Source organism: Xenopus laevis, chromosome 1L, assembly GCF_017654675.1.
Source record: "Xenopus laevis strain J_2021 chromosome 1L, Xenopus_laevis_v10.1, whole genome shotgun sequence".
In the NCBI taxonomy this organism is placed as follows: domain Eukaryota; kingdom Metazoa; phylum Chordata; class Amphibia; order Anura; family Pipidae; genus Xenopus; species Xenopus laevis.
In genome coordinates, this window is record NC_054371.1 from 82998234 (window position 1) to 83021327 (window position 23094).

Below are 23094 nucleotides of genomic sequence, written 5' to 3' on the forward strand. Positions count from 1 at the left end.
CAAATACTAAAGTTGTCTGACAGCTTGTCTTCTTGCACTTACAAGCATCCTGATAACAGCAAATGCACAAGATAAAGTTGTCTATGGAGAACAAAATCTTTCAATATGACAAGGAAAGGGAGGATGCTATTGATAAACCAAAAATGTAACTTTGATATGGAACAAATGCCCAAGGAATGTAACAGAATATAAATGCAGCAAAGCAAATTATTGGGTTATAGGTTACATAAAGAAATGAATGATCTATTTTTAATAGTACAGTACTTAAACATATTTAATGGCAGACAAAATGCAGTTGGTCTATTTTGTTTTCTTCATACACGCTGAAGGGACTGATTCACTGGATGTCAGTAGGACTAGTTAATTAATAAAACAGTTTAGCCTCATATCAAATGCTTTCAATAATGTATGTATGTATTAAAGTAGCACACCCTTAATACAGAGCAATAGGCTAAGGTAACTTTTGTGTCAATACCACAATATTATGGAAGTAATGTTCTAATATTCAAGAATTCATTATATAATAAAATTCCAATTCAAGAGAGTTGTGGGAATAACCCTGGGCAAATTAAAGTATAACTAAAGTATGGTGGAATTGCTAATAATCTGGTATGTAATGGTAACCTGTAACTTATTTTACAGTACTTTTAAAACATAAAAAAATATATACTAAAAATCCTTCACTATGTAACAGGTCAGGTGAATGAAATAGGCCCAGATTTACACATGGGATGCCCCTAGGTCATCATAGCTCATACTCTTTCTCCTCCACCCCCTTCATGTGTGATTGGGGGCAGAGCACTGGGGATTGATGCGCAGGAGATTTAAACAGCTAGCAAATCTCCCACGTCTCCAGTGAAAATTTCCTGTGAAATTGACGAAATTGACGAAACGGGGAAAAATTCGCAAAAAAACTTGAAAATCAAAAATTGACGTCCGAAAAGTTGATTGCGACAATTTTGACACTGGCATTAACGTCAATGGGCGTCCGAATAGTGTTGACACATGGCGATTTTGATGCGAGTGACTTTTCAGAAGCGTGTCCAAAATTTTTGTGGGAGATTCACAAATGTATTCGCCGTCGAAAAGCAGAAATTCACCGTGATTTTGTGCCAGGCAAATTTATTCGCCCATCACTACTTACAAACCCATTAAGTGCGACTGGGTGGCATGCTGCCCCTAAAATCCTACCACCTTAGACACAGCCCTGATAATTTTATTAAAAACAAATCTGAGCAAACTAGAATTCATGATTTGATATTATTTATCATTTAAAAAGCACAATTTAATATTTATTTAGGTGTCCTTCTAGTACCAATTTGTAAACACAATGTAGAACAAGGTATAATCTGTAAGTGCTTTAAGTACTGTAGACAAAAGATTTAAAAAAAATAAAATGCTTTACATTAGAAAAAGTGTCTGCTAACCTATTGCCTCCATGAAAACACTTCAAACAGTGGTCTTTTGGTAAGATAAAGAACAAAACAAAACAAAATCAATAAACTGCATACAAGTACCATGCTGTAGCAGAGAGCGTATAACTGAGATCTCTGTCAGAAGGTATGAAGTAGTGACAGTAGCTAAAAGAATTTATGAATTGTGACAGATAAATACAATACAATATCAACCAGTGACACTAAATACTCACTAGCTTGTTAATATAAACATAATATTGCTACATGAAGGTGCTTATTTGAAGACATCATGCATACACCCATTAGACAACATCATGGAAACAAAACTATGATAGGTGATGATGATAGATAGACAGACAGACAGACAGACAGACAGACAGACAGACAGATAGATAGACAGACAGACAGACAGACAGACAGACAGACAGACAGACAGACAGATAGACAGATAGACAGACAGACAGACAGATAGATAATAGTAGACAAAAAAAGAAGAAAAAGTATGACCCATATATTTGCACCTTCCCACACTAGTTAACTGGATTCCCAGAGCAACAAAATGATAAAATATAACTTTTATTAATTATATCCTAAAATTGTATTGAGACAAAATAAAGGTAAAGTGTATGTTAAAATCAAGGTTAGGTAAGGTAGCTGAAGTAGACTCAAGGTCATCAGCTAATAGACGGTATTTACTTATCAGAACGATGCTGTTTTCACTTGCAAATAAATGGTAAGTTACCCACGACTTCACTCGCAGTCTTAGGGTACTGGTGGCCCACTATGTATATATGGATCGGGTGGAAATAGGGTTAAGTGGTACTGTATATATGACACAGAACTGAACCGTAAATGAGCCCCAATTCCACAAGACACACTGTATTCAGGCAGTTTGTAGATCCTTATCCTTTAGCAACCTTAAAAAGCTGAGTGTTTCTAATCTAAGAGAGACCGAATCTGCCCAATTGCGAGATCTGTCTACTCAGTTAGCTGGGCAAAAAATACTTGGTGTGCGGACCGTCCAGTATATACAAAGAGACAAACGCCTGCTTACTCCATTATAACATAGCCGTCAGCGCCGGCAAGGAGAGGAGGCTTCTCTTAATCAGGTTTGACTGTCGGCTTCGACCCGCACCACCTTTACATTAATGAGACCAAACCGCCAGCTGAAGAGTGACTGAGCCACGGAGCACTGCGGCTTGTATCGGTATACCGGTATTACCCAAACCACCCTTCCGCCCTTCCGCCCTTCCACCCTTCGGTTTTTTTTCCCGCAGTTACGTAAGACACCGTCCCTACCTAACAGTTTAAAATTCTAAGAGCGCCTGACGCGCGTTTCGCTTGCTAAACCGCAAGCTTTATCAAAGGCTGTTTTTTGGCGCTGAAAAAGTGCAGGTTTAAATAGAGAGAGAAATGTCACTCAAAATTTGAATTAGCCAATCCTGACACAAGGGGTGGGGCTGTATGTTATACATTGTATCGGCCCTATACCTCTGCAAGGCAGAATGTAATAAGTGTCATTGGCAACAATAATAGACAGATTAATTACAAAAGTATCAAAATGATACTAGATAATAGATATCAGATAGATAGATAGATAGATAGATAGATAGATAGATAGATAGATAGATAGATAGATAGATAGATAGATAGATAGATAATAGATAGATAGATAGATAGATAGATAGATAGATAGCATACAATATATTGATAAGTATAAAGGGGTTAGATGTGTGGAAAGCAGACCCCTTGTCAGAAAGGCTGTGCACTGTGTAAGCACTTACTAACATTAAAAGCAGTTTGTGTCAAGCATCTATAAACAAAGGTAGTATATGGCTCCACTGCATTGAGCACCCATCATTGCTTCCTACCAAACTTACATGCAAGTTAAGGGACAGGCACAAGAGGGGAGTTCTATATGACTCCCCCCAACTTGATCCAGTGCTGTTGAATGAAGGTAAAGCTATATTCATTGGTACCGCAGGTCCTTGCATTTTACCTGTGTAATTGTGTTTTGCAATTAGCTTCCTATTCCACATGTTATAAATTACCCAAAGTTCTGTTAGTCATCAGCTTCCCTTCTGCACTGGCATATCGCCTGTATATATTTTGTTAGTACATCCTATCTTTATAAAAAGTAATATGTTTAAACATATGCTAGATACTAAATACAAAGTGGTCTGAGCCTGTGGGTAAATGAAATATTTTGTGCTGCTGTACAAATCACTGGCATGTGCCAGGGCTATTTTTCATTAAAATCCAAGTAAAAACGAGCCTGCATTGGACAAGTGATAACGCACTATAAAGCTGGAACAGCATGAAAGGAAATGATTTTTACTGGTTCTCATTAAACCAGCACAAGTTCCTAAATGAGATGCAGTAGGTACCCAACAGCACAGCAATGCATAATTAAGCTGTTTAGATATATCATTCTTGCATATAGAAAAAGTCAAGTTAAAGTAGATAACTATTGAGTTTATCTCTTTTTTCTTTCTTTCAAAGCACAATAAAAACATTATCAAGCAAATGAATGATTTTTCATTGTATCTGTCATTGCTGAGAAAGTTCCCTGTACCTCAATCACTAATGTACAGAGAAATGGATCCGATTGCTGGCATCTGTCAACAGTAATTTGTCAGGTTCACTCATATGTTTTCTTTATTATTTTAGCAAGTGACAGAGTACAGTACAATGTTTGCCTGGATGCAAGGAACATTCTTCTGCAAATACGTGATTGTGAACAGCAGGCATATTCCCATTGGGTACAGCTTGACTGTATCTTGTTTGCTTTAGCATATTATATAGTAGATTCGCAGCAACAGTGTTGGGAAATAAAAAACTACGGTCTTCTGCAAGGCCGTTTAATTGAAAGTCCACAGGCTGGATCTGGTTCTCCAAAAGATTTCTGTGTCGTTCAGTCTGTCCATGAATTTTTTTTATGACATCAACATGAATATAATGAGGCCCTCAAACTTGTCTCCAGGAGACAACAGATGCAGCACAGAATCTGTGTCCGAGCAGTTGTATCCATCACTTTTACCTCTCTAGCGAGTCAACCAATGTTTTCTAATGTGTGTTTCATAGACAGGTATGGGATCTATTATCTGGATGTTTGGGACCTAGGGTTTTCTGGATAAGGCATCTCTCCATAATTTAGATCTCCAACTTTGACTACACCTATAGGACTGTTTTGTTATCAATAAGGATTCATGCTGCATAGTTATCATCAAGCACAAAGTACTGCTTTGTTTTATTTATTTTTGTTACAGAAAAGCTAATCATTTTTTTTAAAAAAAATGCAAATATTTGCTTTAAATAGACCCTATGGGAGATGGCCTTCCTATAAAATGTAAGATGTAATGCTCATCTGCCATATTTATTTATGTGAAGATACCACTATAACTGAAACCAAACATCTAGGGGGGTATTTATTAAGGTTAAATTGTGTTTTCCCCCCCAAAAAAGTTTTTCAAGGGTAGTTTCACTAATATTTTCGCCAATAACTCGATCAATTTGAGTATTCGAGTTTTTTCCGCCCAATTGCATTCAATCGAGTTTTTTACATTCTGTTTTTTTCAGTCCCAATAAGCAAACATTCAAGTTGTGAGTTTATTCGAGGTACAAAAAACCTCACAAACATTATCATCTCGACCTTTGATAAATAACCCCCCCCCCTCAAGGGACAGGGTTTTCACAATTTTCCTGTTAAATTTGTTATGCAATTTGGTCTAAGTTTATAGATGTATTAAAAACATTTCTTTATCAGACATTCAGATAACAAAATGCATTCTTATAGTAACCTCTGAATGGAAAAAATGGGGTCTTTAAAGACATTGGTTGAAGCCAAATGTCTTAAAAACACTGGCATTGTGGGTTTTGTATCTGAAAAAAATGTAAATTTGTGAATAGCCAATGGATCACTCATTTTATATGTTAAGGGTAAAATAGCACAGTAACTACAGGTATAGGACCTCTTATCCAGAAAGTCCGGGACCTTGGGTTTTCTGGATAAGGGGCCTTAAGTCTACTAAAAAATAATCTAGACATTAATTAAATCCAATATGATTAATTTCCTTCAATAAGCATGAATTATATTATAGTTGGAATCAAGTAGAAGGCATTGTATTATCAATACAGTGAAAATTGAAATAAAAAATGATTTCTAAAATGTTAAATTATTTGATTAAAATTAAGTCTGTGGGAGATGCCGATCCTGTAATTCAGAGCTTTCTGAATAACGGGTTTCCATATAAAGGACCCCATAGCTGTTCATGATTTTGAAGCCATTCTACTTTTTGGACATTCTTGAATTTGTACTGTTGTCCAAATGTCTCCTTCCTGCATTATGCAGTTGCAATATAGTACACTATGGTAATATGCCACTATATACATGATAAAGCGCTTGCAAGTTGCTATATTTGGTTCAAAGATATGATCATTTCTGCCAGCACAGATCTTTGTTTTGTATAGACAAGCACACATAGAACAGTCTGTACCTCTTTAAACGGTTAAGCTCTTTGATGTAAATAAACATGCTGGCAACTGCTTTATGTGATAGACAAACCTGACAAAGAGGAGTCACGCTGAAAACTTTACCATTTTTGTGCTTACACCACAGGCTCTTACAGACTTTGATATAACCCCCTACTTACTTCACCAAAGGATGAGTTTCTAAAATATACTAACAGATGCTTTCTCCTTTGTTTAACTATAACTGACAAGCTAGTAATTATAGTTCACCAATATCTATTAGGCTTTTTTTTAAACCTCTTTTACCCCTACATTTTGTGCGCAAATGTCCGCTGCTAGTCATAACTATGTATTGTCCTTGGAAAAAAGGACTCTGGCTCTTTTTTTATTTACTTTTTTATTCTACTCCCTTTGTAACTTTGTCTTATCATTTCTGGGCATTGCTAATACTGCAATTATATTTTTCATTATGCCACATGCTGATACAAGAGACTGCACTTTTAATATTTATTATTGTTTAGTTATTTAACACTGCAGCTCTATCCAGAGATTATGCAACATTAAAGGGGCAGATTTACTAAAGGGCGAATCATCGCCTGCGACTGCTTCGCACACTTCTTACCACTTTGCCAGGTGCAAATTCGTTACCACTACAATAATTCCCTAAAATGCGAAGTTGCGCCCAGAGAAGCGAACGCTGGTGGCTTTTCGCTGGCGATACTTCTTCAGTGCATTTCATTATGGACTTTCACTAGCGTTCGTTTATGCAAAGAGTCGCTAGTGATCTTATGCTTAGGTCAATTTGAATATGTCGGGTACATTAAAGTTGTATGGACGTCTTTATTAGAGATGTTGGTGCCACTTTTTATTACAAATGTCCAAGGAACCTTAATAAAGACAAAACAGTTCATATAATGTCCTAGACATGAGCCCACTGTAAAATGAATGTTCAATGGCCCAAAATGTTCTATTAACCCAAAAAAGTTTAAGCTAGGACTTTTGCAGGCAAACCCGCTTAAAAAAAAAGAAAAGTCGTCAGCATTTTTTCAACTTTAATGCATTTTCGGCAAACAGTATATGATGTAAGAGACATAAGATTGAGGAAGATCTGGCTTCATTTTAATAGTTCGCATGATCTGAGGTGGTGAAGTCAACTCTGGCCAAAGAGGTAACGTTCGGTAAAATCTGCACTTCAGTGAATTCTGCTGGGAGAAAAGTCGCTTGGCGAATAAATGCTAGCGACCGTCTCTTTCTCTAGTGAATCATTGTCTGCGCCTGAATTGGTGAATTGGCGATGTCCCTGCGGATGTGATTTCTGGCAAAAAGCTGCTAGCGTTAGCCACTTCGCCCTTTAGTAAATCTGCCCCAAAGAATCAGGAAACAATGACAATAAAGCTCACTTAAAAACAATGAGTTAAATGTTCTTTACATTTTTGGTATGCACATCCCAACGTATGCTACATATATGCTACTCACAACGTGTCATGGTAACCAGAATGCTGGGAGAAAATGTGCCATGTCATTACCAGGGCCTTCTGTACAGCAAGTAGTTATAGTGCTCCCTGCGAAACTCTGTAGACCTGCTGTTTTCCAAAAACATTTTTTTTTAATTCCAGAAATCTAGCAATGTAAAATATTACTTTTAATTCCAGTAATGGTAATTATAATACTAAATCTTCTAAGAGTACTTTCATATAAAACACTTGTATTGCAACTGCGGTTTATTGTAGCTATAGAAATACAGTGCTAGTAGAAGGCTAATCTTCATGTGTTTATTTATTGTAACTTTAACTGTGAACTATAGGCATCTTTTTTATATATCCTACAACTTGTATGAAATCATTGGCTTTTCATTTTCATTCTTTTCCGAAAAGTCTCTGCCTTTTCTTTAAATTCTTATCTACAATTGCAATAAGCTTTTTTTCCCCAAAGCTAATGTAAATAGTAAAGTGCTTGTACATTTCCTTAACGATACTCACCTTTTAATGTAAATATGATAAACTTTATGATAAACTTTTTTGATTATACATCAAAATCTCACTGCTAATGTTATGTTTCTGTCATAACAAATATAACTTTGGATGGACATTTATTTGGTATCATACAATATACTATAAAATATAAAGGGATGTGGTGTCTGATTGGCTGAGCAATTCAGACGCTTCTAAGAAAAGACACTACTGAAAAAAAAATACAAAAGATACAGGACCTGGCAAAGCATAGTGCACTATGTATGTCAATGGGAAGAAATCTTTATTCTTTATGCTGTTTCTGCAATAACCAGTAACCATAAACAGTATGTCAATTGGATATACTGTAGTTTTCTCCAAACTTTGCCAACAGCTACACATACACAATTAATTTTAAGGACTAAAATATATATGCTCCTAATCTACTAATACTTTCTGTGCCCACAGAATTGTTTGCCATTTCTATTATCAATAAAAATGGGGTTGGTTTGTGTGTGTGTATAAGTATGTGTGCTGGGTTTCATTTGGAGGGTTTAAACGTGATGGACTTTAGTCTTTTTTCAACCCAATTTAACTATGTAATCAATCACATAGTATCAATGTATGGCAAATGTGGCTTATTTATTCCTGTGGGGCCCCACACAGAAACATTACAGAAGAAACAAGACAGAGCATGGTATATATAAGTATGAGATCCATTATCCGGAAACCAGTTATTCAGATAGCTCCGAATTATGGAAAAGCTGTTTCCTATAATTCCATTTTATCCAAATAATTACAATTTTAAAAAAATAATTTCCTATTTCTTGTTAATATTAAAAAACAGTACCTTATACTTGATCACAACTGGAAGCAAAACCAGCCTATTGGGTTTATTTAATGTTCAAATGATTTTCTATTACAAGATATGAAGATCCAAATTATCTGGAAAACCCCAGGTCCTGAGCATTAAGGATAACAGGTCACATACCTGCACACTAAGTGGATCAAATTCAATCAGTCATATTATATGAAAGAAAGATTCGCAATAGAACTAGCATGTTTTTATTTTATAAATTTTTGCTATATATTTGTCTTCTCATGCGGCTGGAAGAAATGGATTGGTTTTCCCTGCAGCTCTGAGTAAGTTGAGAACACTTTACTAGCAATCAGTAATCATCTAAATTAGATGTCGATAGCCCTAATTGGTTATCCTACAGGTTTGTTGTGATCAGTTTCAGAAACAAGATGTTAGCAGGTGCTACAAAGAATATAAATGAACTCAGGACATAGTAGTTACTGCGGAAAGTTCAGTCCAAAAAAGATCAGTATAGCCTTGTTCAAATGCTTCTACTTTGAATAAATGTGAACAAAAGGGATAGTTTTCAAACAAGGTATGACCTTTTAGTCAGTTTTCACTGGATTATATTTTACATTTGTTATCTGCAATCTGTCATTCAACTGTCATGCTACTTCAGAAACCATGAAATAATAAACTCTGTCAATTTGCCACCCATGGACAGCCAAAAGCAAAAACTGTTTGTCCTTCGATGAGAGTATCATAAATCTTAAGTTCCAAGTCCAACTTTATTTTTAAAGATAGCTTAGGGCAGCTCTAGTTATAAGTGGTAAAACTGCTTCGACTCTTACCAGCTTCACGTTTTCTGTAATGATTTGCACTGAACAACTTTTTCAGAAAATTCACTGTACGATAAACATCAATATTCTATGCATTGTTTGGAACAAATATAGCACAACATTTATAAACAACAATTTATTTTAATGACAAAAAGTGCTATTGCGTCTCAGAGATCAGATCAGATAGCTTTATAACCACATCAAGGTTTAAGTCTACATAAATCTATACTCATCTGTGTTGATTTATAATAGTAATATATTTATTACAATATGTATTTTACAATAAGGGGCACATTTATCAAGGGTCGAATTTCGAAGTGCAAAAAACTTTGAAATTCGACCATCGAATAGGTCGAAGTATTTTTAACATCGTATGATCGTACTACGAATCGAACGATTCGAACAATTTAATCGTACGATTTCAATTCGACAAATGTTGGCTATATGTTCTAGGAGGTCCCCATAGGCTAACATAGAAATTCGGCAGGTTTAAGGTGGCGAAGTCGAAGTTTTTTAAAGAAACAGTACTTCGATTATCGAATGGTTGAATAGTCAAAGTATTTCACTTTGAATCAAAGTCGAATTTAGGACTATTCGATGGTCGAAGTACCCAAAAAATAGTTCGAAATTCAATTTGAAGTTTTTAACCTAAGTGTGTTTCTGGTCCAGGGATGCATAGCATCAATTAAGCACCAGGAGATACCTGAACAGTTTCAAAGCTAGGCAGGTTCTATTAGTCTGCTTCAACACATTGTAGACTGCAGAAGAAGTAGGGCATAAATGTTGCACATTATGTGTTGGGCTTCTATACCAGCCCAAGGCAACCATGGCCTTTTAGCAGTGAAAATCTGTGACACTGGAGATGGCCCCAATAGCAACACATCTTCTTTTCTGAGAAAAGGATGCACAATGCACTTTTCGATGCACAATATAGTGAATATACATATAATATAAATGTCAAACTATAAGGCTGATTGGTAAATCAGATTATTTGTGCATAGCATCTCAGAAACCAGCACAATTAGCATTAGCATTTAATACTCAACCCTGTAACATCAGCTGATATGGCTGCTTGATCATTTGTGACAACCCCTAAGCATAGATTCTCAACGGCTGCTAAGAGCACACTGAGCATTTGCGTGTCGCAGACAATCCTAACAAAATCCAAGATGGGAAACCCCTGTGACAAGTCTGAAGGCCTAAATCATTACTGTTATGGAGATGCTGAACCTTTAGGCTGATGAAGTAAGGTCAGTATATAAAATATGGCATATTGGGTTTAGTTCTCCTTTAAGCACCAGTAAGCCTGATGGGGTTTACTGTTGGCAATCTAAACTTACAGGGTTAAATCAGTAGTTCAGCTAAAGGGTGGCTACTATATGAGAACTCATAAAAGCAGTTGCAGTAGTGCCACCTTTCGGGGAACTGGTGCCATTCTTAAAAAGGGTATCTCATCTTATCAAAGTTAATATTTAGGGGTTCATTTATTAAAACTCTAACTTATGTTGTCGAGATGTTTAAGGGGGAAACTCAAATTTTTTTTCAGGAAAAAACCCCCAGAATTTTTAGAGATTTATTATACACAAAAGTCGCTAAAAATCCAAATTCGAACAAACTCCATCCCAAACCTGTCGAGGTCACGTAGAAGTCAATGTCAGATGTCCCTGAAGTTGTATCCTAGCACTGTGATCTGCGTTGGTTAATTTGATAAAGTCAGGTTTTTCATCTGATAATCTGAAAAAGTTGAGTTTCAGTAGCAACAATTTGGTAAAGTCGAGTTTTTGGGGTGTCAATTGTAAGATACGAATTGACTCTCGGTTTTGTCACAACGGTTTTTCGCTCTGAATTTTTTGAGAAAATTTTTTGATAAATGAATTAGTGGAAGGGAGTTTGGTTTGTTTTCATAAAAGAATGAAGATTAATTCGAGTTTTAGTAAATAACCCCCTTGGTATGTTATAGAATGGCCAATTTTAAGCAACTTTTCAGCTGGTCATTATTTTTTATAGTTTTTTTTTAATGATTTGCCTTTTATCCTGACTCTTTCCAGCTTTCAAATAGGGTCACTGACTCCATCTAAAAAACAAATGCTTTGTAAAGCTACACATTTTTTATTGCTGCTTTTTATTGCTCATCTTTTTTTTCAGGCTCTCTCCTATTCATAGTTCAGTCTCTTATTCAAATCAATGCATTGTTGCTAGGGTAGTTTGGACCTGGAATTTCAAAAATTGCAAACTGGAGAGCTCCTGAACAAAAAGCTATATAAACTCAAAAATCACAAATAATAATGAACAATCGTGCTGGCGTGTGGCTACATATAGAAAAGCCATGGAAAGAGTGGTGAATACGGCTCAGAAGATCATTGGCACACCACTTCCAGCAATGCAGGACATTTATACCACGCAATGTCTCTGAAAGACAAAGTACATCATGAAGGACTCTAGTCATCCCGCACTGCCACTTTTCTCTTTCCTGCCCTCTAGCAGGAGACTCGGGTCAATCTGCACATACATTGCTGGATTCAGGGACACTTTTTACCGCAGACTGTATAACACACTTTATAATAATAATTGCTCATACAATGCAATATAATGAGCAATATATGCTTAGTAGTGGTTTCAACACATTATGGGGCAGATTCACTAAGGGTCGAATTTCGAAGTTAAAAATACTTCGAAATTCGACCCTCGAATTGAAATCCTTCGACTTCGAATATCGAAGTCGAAGGATTTAGCGCTAATCCTGCGATCGATCGATCGAAGGATTTTTCGTTCGATCGAACGATTAAATCCTTCGAATCGAACGATTTTAATCCAACGATCGAAGGAAAATCCTTCGATCAAAAAAAGGTTAGCAAACCTATGGGGACCTTCCCCATAGGCTAACATTGACTTCGGTAGGTTTTATCTGCCGAAGTAGGGGGTCGAAGTTTTTTTTAAAGGGAAAGTACTTCGACTATCGAATGGTCGAATAGTCGAACGATTTTTACTTCGATTCGTTCGATTTCGTTCGAATTCGAACGAATTTGACCAATTCGATGGTCGAAGTACCCAAAAAATACTTCGAAATTCGAATTTTTTTCATTCGAATCCTTCACTCGAAGTTAGTGAATCTGCCCCTATGTATGAAGTGAAAGGCGGCTGTTTTAGGCATAAGCAAGAGCCGAGACCAGAGAGCCTCTCACTGGTTCTGGATTTAGGTTGCCGAACTTGATAATTATATAAACATAATTGTTTACAAAAAATGAATACCGGTATGAAATCAATTATCTGCAATTCTTGGGACTTGGTTGATTTCAGGATATGGGTTACTTTCATTATATCCCAGGTTTTAAACCTACTAAAATATTTTAACTGAAAAAAAATATGTTTATTTTGCTAACATGCTTAGATTTATGCTAGTGTATGTTAACATGATTTGTTAACATTGATTTGTTTTTGTATTATCAAGCTAATATTCTTCATTGCACTGCAACTGTAGGTTCTTAAGGGGTGCGTTGCTTCTTTTAAGCCTATGTTACTGCAGCATCACACAAAATCGATTTCTTTATTCCCTTGATGGCTGTTCACATAAAGGTACAGTACTACAAATGACCACACATAGAATCTAGGTCTGGTAATTTGTAGATCTGACAAAAAATGCATGGAAAAAGCTTCCCCAAAATGTGGAATATGGCTGTAAATGCATGAAAAAGTATTAAAATATATAAGTGGTTTGAAATATTCACCTAAAGCTGTGATTTATGAAAAATGGTGTATGGCTTATCTTTTTATTGCTGTGTGCCTCTGAATATAGATAGTTTTGACAGCTGCAATCAGCCAGAAAAGTACCGTTGCATGAGAAATATAAATATATCAACGAATTTGAATCATTGTGGAATTTAAAACGCACTAGAAAAACAGAAATGAAAAATGCTGATATAGTAATATATCTTTATTCATAGATTTAGAAACATCAAAAACTTTAAGGGTAATAAAGGTGGTGCTAACAATCTTATGGTAACGTTGCATATGTCAGAACCAGGATAAAACGTCCAATGCAGGGCAGCTTATTAATGTAATTGTTTGTTAGTACAGCAACTAATAGAGTTCTGACTATTGCTCCCTTAAGCAGTGTGAACGTTAGGTTATCAGTAGTGATGAACAAAATTTCTCACCGAGTTTTGCGGCGAAAATGACGACCATAGACTCCAATGGGTGAAAAAATTTATTGAACGTCAAAAAAAAAAGCACAGCAGCACTTCATTTAGAACATGAAACAGTAGGAATGCAGTGGTGCCAAAGTGCACGTTGATGCAAGTCAACACAACTGCACTAATTATTGTAAATGACCTCTAAAGTAGGGGAAAGACAGATTCAGTTTTTTAGTTTGGATAGACTGAATGCATTATTGCTAGAATGAAAGTATCATTAGACTCCCTCCCCCCAAGATTATATACAAGAGCAAATAGTTACAAAGTATGGTTGAAACTGACCAAAATTTCTAACCTATTCTGGGCATGTAGGGCCACCTACATAGGTTAGATTTTACAACCCAGTATAAATGTAATATGTTAATAATGTCCAGAAAGGTGGTGGTATTCAGAAGTATTTAAAGTTGAAACAGAAAAGCACATGCCTGTTCATGCACAATATATAATAAAAGGCACTAGTTTTGAGTGCAGTAACCCATAGCAACAAATAAGATGCCTACTACCTGCTGATTGGTTGCTGTGGGTTACTGCACCTGGGTAAACGTAGTGCCTTTATTCTAGGGTGCACCGAATCCATTATTTTGGATTCGGCTGAACCCCCAAATCCTTTGTGAAAGATTCAGCTGAATACCAAACTGAATCAGAACCCTGATTTGCATTTGTGGGGGAGGGAATAAAGAGCCAATCGTGGCCAAAAAAATTGTACTTCCTTGTTTTGTGACATTCAGTCACATGATTTTAAGGCTACGGAATCAGTTCGGCCAGACATGAGGATTCGGCCAAATCTGAATCCTGTTCAAAAATGCAGGATTCTGGCAGATTACCGAACCAAATTCTGGATTCAGTGCATCTCAACTTTAATCACCCAAGAGTTATCCCTTAAGGTGGCCATAGACAAACAGATCCTATCGTACGAACAAGGATTCGTACGATTTTCGGATTTGTGTGGCGTGTGCCGACATCTTTCGTCCGGTGGAGATCGGTCGTTTGGTCGAGCGGTCAGGTTTGATTTTCACCCGACCGATCCCACCGGAGCCCATGGCACATCGTAATCAGATCGTTCGGCCATACGGCCAAACAAAGTGATCTAGTTAAAATTAAGAGGTTAGGATAGAAGCACATCCCAGACATCAATGGTATGTGTCAGAAGTTTCCAGAAGTTTGATTTTTTTTCTCACCAAAAGATTGAAGCTTTTTTTACATGTCAATCTGCATGGCAGCTCTCAGAGACAACCTTCAGCAATTTGGTCATTCGTTAGGGTACTGATGTGGCAATAGTAGCTTCAGCTTTTCAGTTTTATTGAAAAAATAAAAATGTATATGTTTACAGACCATTATAGAAATATTTTTGCTGCAATAGAAGAATTTTCTCTTAACTGTAAGAAACTGTTGGATGAACTTAATGACGGCTTTTTAAGAGGTGAACTTTGCAAACATATTTTTAAATACAGTTTAATATCACTCTTCAAAAACATACTGGGATGTGTCTCCTGGGTGTGTTGTTGAGAATGTGATAGGGCTTTCATTTTGCCTAAAGAAAAAAGTACTAGAATCAATATTTTCCCATTTCATCAGTGCCTCAGTGGTTAGCATTAATGCCTTGAAGTGCTGGAGTCTTAGGTTCATTTCTAGCCAAGTCACTATCTACAAGGATTTTATATGTTTTTCCATGTCTGGTTTGCTTCCATACTCCAAAACTATACAGGCAGATCAAAAACTAACCACATTGTAAGTGCATGTGACAAAGATCTTAGATTGTAAGCTCCACTGGACTGATGTGAATCTTCTCTGTAAAGTACTGTATATAAACAAACTTCTGGGCAACTACTGGGCATCAAAAACAGTATTCATTTGAGTCTAGAAAGAATGATAAAGGTATACACTGTCCGCGAAGATGATAATATCAACATGTTTAAATTTTGGAATGACTGAATAATGGTTAATTAAGTATCACCTCCTATTACCAACTATAATTGGCCACTTGTTCGTACAATCTATTTTCAAACATGCAGTATATATATATATATATATATATATATATATATGTATATATATATATATATATTATATTCTCTTTCCTGTGTTAAGGAAGAGGCTGATAGGAATTAATACCAATATATATATATATATATATATATATATATATATATATATATATACACGCACACAATACTTTAATGCTATATTAATTTATCTTATCTCTAAACCCTAAGCATTGTTGCAATAAAAACAATTTTTCAGAATTGTCTTCAAATTATGACTTAAAAATCTTAAAACCAGGGATTAACATGGATCATGAAAAGTCAAAATGGCATGCTGCTTGTATGTTTATAAACTGTGTCCAGCAAACATGTCCCATTAAACCCAAGTGTGAAGTCAACATTGATTTTATTATAGTTTATTTTCAGAACTACAAAAGTCATAGGAGGCAACAAACTCAAAAGCACTGGAAAATATCATCTGCTATTATTTTTTGGCCTAGAGTAACACTGGACTAAAATAAACCAATTTGCTCTGAGTCTCCCTGGAATGGTTAGTAACTAAAGAACAAGTTAGCAGGCTTTTATAGATAGAACGTTTTAGACTCTTCTACAGCAAATCTGAAAGCTTGCTATGAATCTATGAATGAAACAGTTACACTATTGCTATTATTCAGATATACTATTATATGTAATGCCATCCTGACACTATGCTAAAAAGCCCCCTGTGCTAATGAGAATAAAATGTATTAAAATTCAATTTGGTTTAATTGTCTCCAGATACAATCAAACATGCAAGCAGAGCTGGACAGGTTAGATTTATACCATATGATTTTCACTCATGCCCTTTATATTCAGAGGCAAATGATAACATTGCAGAATAGCCGAAGATGTATATAGAAAGAAAGGAAGTATACAAATTGTTTTTTCTTCTGGGGAAACACTATTTAGGTATCATAGTTTTATAGGATAACTGGAAATTTGTTACTTTGTGATTTATAGGATGCATTTGTTAGTGCAACTTCACTCGAACACAATACACTTCACTTATAGGTAAAATCAAAATAACACAGAAAGCATAGAATTGTATTAATTTGGCATTTAACCAATCATCATGCTTCACTAATGCTTCAACTGCAAAAGAGGTAACATTTATTGCTAAGCCATTATTTGCAACTAGTATCTTCATTCAGTGTCATCAAGTAGAGGGCACCAGAGGAAAATCAAAGGATAAGTCAATACATTTGAAATGGCTGTTTTTACTTGACCCATTATGATTACTATTTATATAAAGGGGGCATGCTCAGACTATATATTGAATTCAGGGGTAAGTAGATAATATAATATTTTCTAAATGCCACTGAACTTAAAGTAATGAGGACAAATAATGATAATAATAATGAATGAGTTATTTAATAAAACAGATAAAAAACTCTTTTTAGTATTAATTGGGTGTTTCCATTTGTTATTGTTACTGCAAGAAACCACAATGCATATTATCTGCTTCAGGTTAAAGATTGAGGGTATAATTAGGGTAAAATGCACTTTGAACAAATGACCCTCCCCTTTATAGACTAGGTGAACACAAGGTAAATATTCCCTGTATGAAATATTTCCCTGGGGGAAAAATTTCTTCCTGACTCCAAAATGGCAATCGGACTAGTCCCTGGATCAACTTGTACTATAAGCTATCTTCCATAACCCTGTATTACTTCACTTGCTAAAAAGCCACCAACCCCTTCTTAAAGCTATCTAATGTATCAGCCTGTACAACTGATTCAGGGAGAGAATTCCACATCTTCATAGCTCTCACTGCTCTCCGGGACCTCTTTTCTTCTAATCGGAATGGGTGACCTTGTGTCAGTTGGAAAGACCTACTGGTAAATAAAGCATTAGAGAGATTGTTATATGATCCCCTTATATATTTATACATAGTTATACTATCACCCCTTAAGCGCCTCTTCTCCAGTGTGAACATCCTCAAGTGGCCAGTCTTTCCTCATAGCTAAGATTTTCCATACCTTTTACCATATTCTTTACCATATTCTAGCTCTATACATAAGGGGCATATTTATAAAAATGAGAGTCTAGAGCTTAAAATGAGAGTCTAGAGCTTAATAAAACCTCACCTAAGTTCTATTTATTCCTAATGGATTTTTAGAATTGTATTAATCAATGGGTGAAAGTTAGATCTCACCATTTGATAAATAAGGTTCTAAAAATCCCATAGGAATGAATAGAACATAGTGGCATAACTATATGTGCTTACTCTATAGATAATAAAAAACCCTCTCCTCCCCAGCCTCTATTATCTGGGGTGAGAAAGAGGTACAGAAGTCGGGCGAGTGGGTGGGGCAGAGGTGCACCAGGCCCCTTATTTGCAGGGGGGCCCAGCACACTCTAGTTACGCCACTGCTCTAAACTTACATTTTGATACAAAACTTCCAGTGTTTCCTCCCATTCCTAATTGAGAGAGGCTAATTAAAATTTGACATGGAAATGTTCTGCAAAGAGAACATTTTGTCATGACAGCATATTAAGGGGCACATTTACTTTGGGTCGATATCGAGGGTTAATTAACCGTCGATATTCTACCATAGAAGTTAAATCCTTCGACTTCGAATATCGAAGTCAAAGGATTTACCGCAATTCGCGAAGGTCGAAGTAGCCAATTCGATGGTCGAAATTCGAAGTATTTTTCCTTCTAATCCGTCACTCGAGCTAAGTAAATGTGCCCCTTAATGTCTTGGACCTTGTTCAGTATTTTTATTTGCAGAGACCTTAACCTGTACGCATACAACGTTTTAAACCTAAAATGTTAAATATTAGTATTCCCCTTAATTAGATTGTGCTGATTTTGATGTTTTTGTTATATTGCTTAAGGCTTTTCCCTCACTCTTTCTCTAAAGAAAATAAATCACATAACTACATATGCCACAGTGGTTATTACACTCAATACGTTATATTAAAAATATATAAGTAAATATATTACTGCAGGCTTTCTTTCATCCAGTGGTAACTCTCAAACAGTTCTTTGCAATCTTTTCAGAAAATGTTGCATTATTACACAGTTTTTGCAACTAATTTTACAATGAAATAAATTAAATGTGTGTCTCATGGAGCTCAGTGTGATATGCTGCACACCATTTATCCCAGCAAGTGAGTTTGCTCTGAATTGAGTAGTGGACACCTCAAGGTAGCTAGCGACATCACATATGGAAATAATGGACCAATACATTTAATGGAAGTGTACAACAGCAGAAATAAAGCGCTTTCTCTAATGACATAATCACAATGTTTTAGACTTCCATCGTGCTCTCCCAAATCAAATTAATACTCTTTACCTCCTTTTACATGTATAGCTAATACTGCACTCTACTAGCCATGATCAGAACAACAGAACTTGAGAAAGGACTCCTGGGGGTTGTGCAGCAATCACTGAACTCTATGGCAAAAAAAATCATTGATCTATGGTATGTGATGGTAAACACATCTGAACAACATGCACCCCCGTATGGCAGTCCAAACATCCTATAGACAAATTATGGTAATTCAGTTTGATATCAAATAGTCTCAAAACGTTCAACCACAAAACTAGATAGGTGAACAGTTCTAACATTTTTGCCAAAACTGTATGAAAGTGGCTTCCAAGCTGCCCCGTCAGCAACAACTCTGGCTTACCTAGAAAGGGTATGACCATCAATTTGTTCTGTTCTAGTGCAAGAATTGTACTGAATTACTGTCAGAATTCCTGTCTGGATTCCCCTACCATTTGCAAACCTTAATAAGAGTTCAGAGATGTGCCTCGGGATTTGTGTATTCATTTCAGACACACACTGTGCTCCTTCTGGGTATAAAAACTGTATGTTGCTGATCAGCTGTCCATTCTACGCACAGCTGCTGGTCTAAGTATAAAAAAAAATTATACTTGACTATGTTTCACTTGCTGAAGTTTACTAACATTCCCGAATATAACCTGTACACTTTATCAGTAAATACAATTACAGCTAATTATATATTGGTTGTTTTACAGTATTCCTCGGCACTCTGCACAGTTTGAGAAAGAAACATTTTCATAACACTGACAAATCTTTTTCACTAAAACTCCTGCAAATAATACAATAGATCATTACATGAGAAATCTAGTCCAGGAAATTTAAATCGTACTAATAAAATAGTAATAGCAAAAACTTATACAATCTTATACATAACAAATAATATTTACAAGGAAATGAAAAATCCACAGAAAGAAACTATGCCAGGAACAGTAAAGTTTAGAACTAACTGCTGTTGAGAGCTGTAGCTCCACAAAAAAGACTATAACTATGACATGTAAAATTGGTTTTGGTTATAACTCTTCCATAAAATAATAGCAGAGGAATACATTACATTCAAGGCCTCTTTTACCCAGCATAACCTAAATTTACGTCCCATAAGTGTTGACCTCTCTATGGGGCAAATTCACTAAGCGCCGAAAATGTGCTAGCGACGCATTCGCCGCACTTCGCCAGGGCGCCGCTAACTCACTACAATCCAAAGTTGCCCAGGGAGGCGAAAGGTAGCGAAGTTGCGCTAGCGTTAATTCGTCAAGCAAAGTGAAGTTACGCTAGTGATGCCTAATTTGCATACGGCGCCAAGTTAAAGTACAATGGACGTATATGTAGCCAGGGCCGGATTTACATAGCGGACGCCCCTAGGCCCACTGCAATTTATCGCCCCTGTCCCCTCCCCTTTATTCGTGCAAATTTTCATGGAGATTGTATCTCCTGTGCATCCCCAGTGTTTTTTAACCAATGTGGGTGTGGTTGGGCAGCATGCCACCCCCCTAAAATCCTGCCGCCCTAGGCCCGGGCCTAGGTGGCCTTCCCACAAATCCGGGCCTGTATGTAGCAGCTAATACATAGTTAGCGCAACTTCGTTTGGCGTAAGGGTGCGAAGTAGCGCTAGAGTAGGTCCACTTCGCTAACGAATTTACGCCAGCACCTGTTAGTAAATCTGCGAAGTAACGAAATGACGTCACTCCGCTTCACACTTTAGTGAATTGGCCCCTATGAGTCTTCTATCTTTAAATTTAGAAAATAAAAACTAAAGATAACAGTTTTTACATAAATTATAAACCCAGAGTTGCCAAGTATCCCACACCGAGAACAAAACCCTTCACTTTAATGGTCCTTTACTGGAATAATGTACTTTACATGTTTCACAACATGAAAAAAGAGAGTCATCAAAAATCCATTTCTAGTGTAAATGCACAAACAGGGTTATGTAATAACGACACAAAGTTTGGTACAGGTCTAGTCACTTATAGCAACCTATTAGCAAGTAGTTTGCTCATAGAAAAATGACCTATACCCATATTATGTAATATGTGTATTTAGTTTTTGTTTTTCATTGTAATTTTTTGTTTTGCTTTATTTTAGATTGTCTATTGGACATGATACTGAATGGACGTTGGCTTTATTGCACGTAGTAATTGGTATTGTTTGTAGATGTATTAAAGGGGGTTGTTCACCTTTGAGATAACTTTTACTATTATGTAGAGAGTGATTTTCTAAGGCAATTTGTTTTCATTTTTTATTTTTGAAGGTTTTAGAAGTTATTTAGCATTTATTCAGCAGCTCTTCAATTTGCATTTTAACCAATCAGGTAACTAGGGTCCAAGTTACCCTAGCAACCATGCATTGAATTGAATAAGAGACTGGAATATGAATAGGACAGGCCTGAATAGAAGGATCAGTTATAAAAAGTAACACTAACAATATATTTGTAGCCTTACAGAGCATTTGAAAGCAGCAAAGAGTCAGAAGAAAAAAGCAAATAACTATAAAAAAAAAAAAGTTGCTTAGAATTGGTGATTCTATAACATAAAAGTTACCTTCAAGATAAACCACCCTTTTAATGAATTTCTAATGGTCACAGCACCTTATAAAAGTAAAGTGTGAGAGTATATGTTGTGAGTAGCCTATGAGTACATGCCTATCTATGTCCTAATAAAGTTTTTATACTGTTATAATACACAAAAGCCATGAATATCCTGTAAATTATATCCTTATAAACGGTGAGTTCTGATGTCATCAGTTATAAACGGTGAGTTCTGATGTTATTTCTGTCACATGACTCACTGAAACGTGTGTATTATAATAAATAAAGTACCACCCGTTGCAAAATATGAGGATATTAGAAGTTACCTCGGAGTTCCATGACCTGTATAAAAACACTCGGCCTTCGGCCTTGTGTTTTTATATGGTCATGAAACTCCTCGGTAACTTATAATATCCTTATATTTTACAAGAGGGGGTACTTTATTCACTATATAATTACTGCTTTGTAGTGATGGGCGAATTTATGGATTTGTGGCGAATTTATGGATTTGTAGCAAATTTCTGCACTTTGCCACCTGCAAATTTTTTTCACAAAACTGCTGCAAAAATTTGCCATGGAAAAATTTGTTGCAACAACAAAAGTTGAGCGCATAAAAAAAAATGTTGCCGCCCATTGACTTCAATGTGTTTTGCTATTTTTTTGCTGTTTCGCTAGATTGGCAAATTTTTTATATATATATATATATATATATATGAAATAATTATGTATAATAATGAAAGAATCCAGAAATGTGACAGGAAATTGCCAGTAGTATAGAACCATCTAATAATCTAGGCGATTTTAAAACTATATGAAGCATGAAGTGATGTAGAGAGTCATGAAAGATTATATAGCACCAGTGCCTGATGGTGTCAGTAATCTTTATTATAAGAACTTTTATATGTTATTAGCTCCTCAGAAGATTTATGATTACACATTAGGAAATGTGGAAGATGGCTGACATGCCGGTTATCACAGAAATAATAACAGTAATCATATAATCCAGTCTGTGTGCCATACTGGCAAGGCTTCTCTTTGTGGTATGGGACAGCAGCAGTATCACCTCACATGCTAGAAGCTTTTCTAACTACAGGGCAAAGTCCAACAGTTTTAATTCAGCGTTTATTTTTCCCATAAGTTAATAGTAACATTTACTATTCAGTTTTGTAAACATGTACTGCTGGCAAATAAACAGAAATTGGTCTATGAAGTTTTGTTCTAAGAAGTATCTTATACAACCAAAATAATACATTAAATTGCAGTCAAGTGTACTATGTACTGAATATAGTAGTGCTCATTACATAGCCTACATGAAGGGGGTGCTAGGCTGTTAATAATCCCACCTACGCAGATACTACTCTCTCAGACTAATGTTACTGAGGTTGCCAAACAAAGGGATCTCTCCGCGATATGCTGATATCACAACAAGGAGAATACAAGCGGTCAATCAAGGATCACATCAACAAACAAATGGGGACCTGGATCCGCTGAGATTTTTAAACTTTCTGATTGACATCTGCCTGGCTTTCGGGGAAGCCTATTGGAGAGCCACATACAATAACTGCCAACTTAATCTGTCCACAGTTTATAT

General features: G+C 36.0%; 1 protein-coding gene across 4 annotated transcripts in view; it reads right to left on the reverse strand.

The window, feature by feature from the left end:
* The window catches only part of ccser1.L (coiled-coil serine rich protein 1 L homeolog), a 460655-nt gene that overhangs the window by 94018 nt on the left and 343543 nt on the right, over window positions 1–23094 (reverse strand). The window lies entirely within an intron of this gene.